Here is a 3,210-nt window from a genome sequence, read left to right on the forward strand (position 1 = left end):
CTTCCTTCCGAGGAGTGGCTGGTGGGTTTGAACCGCCAGCCTTCTGGTTAGCAGTCAAGTGCTTTAGCCACTATGCTACCAGAGCTCCTGAGGATAAAATAGTACATGTTAATTGTACAACCCCTCAAATAGCAAAAAGAATAAAGAAAGGGGTATGGTAAATGCAAGGACGAGTGCAAAGGGTACAGTTACAGTGTGCAGATTGCAATGAATGTCACAAAACAAAGTGTGTATGAATTGTTGACAGGAAAACAAATCTCAGTTTTTGGCAAGATGGCAGAATAGGCAGACAAACTACACAGACCGTCTACAACAAAACAATGAGAAACCAATTAAAACTGATGCAGAATATGATCCTAGAACTGTGAGCTTTGAAGGGAAGGATAAAAAAGTGGATTAAATAACAGCTAATAGAAGAACCCACACAGTGGGGCTTTGTAGGGGTGAGGGAGGCCAGGCAGTGAGCAGGCAGTTTGGAATAGCTAAGTGAGATGAATTGTCTGTCAGTTTGTCACACTGTGGTGGCTTGCATGTTGCTATGAGGCTGGAGGCTATGCCACAGGTGTTTCAAATGCCAGCAGGGTTACCCATGGTGAATAGGTTTCAGCACAACTTTCAGATTAAGACAGCCTTGAAAGAAGGAAGAGGCCATCCACTTCTCAAAGAATTGGCTGGTTAAATCCTTTTGAATAGCAGTGAAACACTGTCTGATATATTACTGAAAAACTTTATGAAGAGCCCTGAAACATTGTCTGATATAGTGCTGGAAGATGAATACATCAGTAGGAAGAAATTCAAAATAGAACAGTGGAAGAGCTGCCCCAAAAGAGTAGACCCAAATATAATGATGTGGATAGAGTAAAGCTTTGGGAGCCCATTTGCTGCTGTGGCATGACTCAAGATGAGAAGAAACAGCTGTAAATATCCAATAAACATTGGAACACTGTGTGTACAAACTATGAATCTAGGAAAATTGGAAGTTGCCAAAAAATGAAATGGGACACTTAAGATTGATACCTTAGTCTTTAGTGACCTGAATTGGACTGATTTGGGCCATTTTGAATTAGACAATTGTATAAACTACTTTGCTGGGAATGATAAATTGAAGAGGAATGGAGTGAGGTACATCATCATAAAGAATGTGTCAAGATCCATCCTGAAATACAATGCTGTCAATGTTAGAATAATATCCATATGCCTACAAGGAAAATCAGTTAATACTATTATTATTCAAATTTACACAATAACCACCAAAGCCAAAGATGAGGAAATTGAAGATTTTTCCCAACTTCTGCAATCTGAAATTGACCAAACATGCAATCAAGATGTGTTAATTATCACTGGTGATTGGAATGCAAAAGTTGGAAACAAAGAAGGATCACCAGTAGTTAGAAAATATGGTTTTGGTGATAGAAATGATGCTGTAAATCACATGATAGATTTTGCAAGACCAGCGATTTATTTATTGCAAATACCTTTTTTTCAACAATGCAAATAGTGGCTATACACATGGACTTCACCAGATAGAGTACACAGGAATTAGATTGATTACCTCTGTGTTAAGAGACAATAGAGAAACTCAGTATCTACAGCCAAAACAAAGCCAGGAGCTGATTGTGGAACAGGCTATCAACTGCTCATATGCAAGTTCAACTTGAAGCAGAAGACAATTAAAACAAGTCCACAAAGACAAAATATGACCTTGATTATATCCCTCCTAAATTTAGAGACCATCTAAACAGTAGATTTGACACACTGAACAATAATGACCAAAAACAGACAAATTGTGGGATGACGTCAAAAACATCATCCATGAAGAAAGCAAAAGGTCCTTAAAAAGATGGAAAATGAAGCAAAGACCAAAACGGATGTGAGAAGAGATTCTGAAATTTGCTCTTGAAAGGAGAGTAGCTAAACTAAATGAAAAAAATGATAAGATAAAAGAGCTGAACAGAAAATTTCAAAAAGCATCCTGAGAAGACAAAGTTAATTGTTATAACGAATTGTGCAAAGACCTGGAGTCAGAAAACCAAAAGGAAAGAACATGCTCAGCATTTCTCAAGCTGAAAGAGCTGAAGAAAAGTTTGAAGTTATGTGTTGCAATACTGAAAGATTCTACAGGAAATATATTGAATGATGCAGGAAACATCAAAACAAGATTGAAGGAATACACAGAGTCACTATACCAAATAGAATTGGCCAATGTTCATCCATTTCAAGAGGTGGCATATGATCAGGAACCAATGGTATTGAAGCAAGAAGTTGAAGATGCACTGAAGGAATTGGCTAAGAACAAAGCTTCAGGAATTAACAGAGTATCCACTGAGATATTTCAACAAAAAGATGCCATGCTGGAGGCATGCACTTGGCTATGCCAAGAGATTTGGAAGACAGCTACCTGGCCAAATGACTGGAAGAGATCCATATTTGTACCCATTCCAAAGAAATGTGATTCCATACATTGTGGAAATTATCGAACAACATCATTGATATCACATGCAAGTAAAATATTACTGAAGATAATTCAAAAAATGGTTGCAGCAGTATATTAACAGAGAACTTCCAGAAATGCAAGGTGTATTAAGAAGAGGACGTGGAATGAAGTATATCATTGATTATGTGAGATGGATCTTGGCTCAAAGCAAAGAATACCAGAATAATGTTTACTTGTTTTTTATTGACTATACAAAAGCATTGGATTGTGTGAATAATAATAAATTACGGATAACAGTGAGAAGAATGGGAATTCCATAACACTTAATTATACTCATGAGGAACCTGTACACAGACCAGGGGGCTGCCATTTGAAAAGAACAAGGATATAATGCATGGTTTAAAATGAGGAAGGGAGTGTGTCAGGGTCATATCCTTTCACAATATTTATTCAATCTTTCTGATAATCAAATAATCTGAGAAGCTGGACTACATGAAGAAGAGCATGACATCAGGAGTTAAGGAAGAACTTCTGATATGCAGACGACACAACTTTGCTTGCTGAAAGAGAGGAGGACTCAAAACACTTACTGACGAAGATTGAAGACTGCGGTATGCAATATGTAATAATGTAATCTACACATCAATATAAAGAAAATGAAAATCCTCACAACTGGACCAATATGCAGCATCATGATAAATGGAGAAAGGATTGAAGTTGTCATATTACATGGTTCTACAATCAACACCATTGTAAGCAGCAGTCAAGACATCATA

The sequence above is a fragment of the Orycteropus afer genome, unplaced genomic scaffold, assembly GCF_000298275.1.
Source record: "Orycteropus afer afer isolate SDZICR_OR568_19922 unplaced genomic scaffold, OryAfe1.0 scaffold00682, whole genome shotgun sequence".
Lineage (NCBI taxonomy): Eukaryota > Metazoa > Chordata > Mammalia > Tubulidentata > Orycteropodidae > Orycteropus > Orycteropus afer.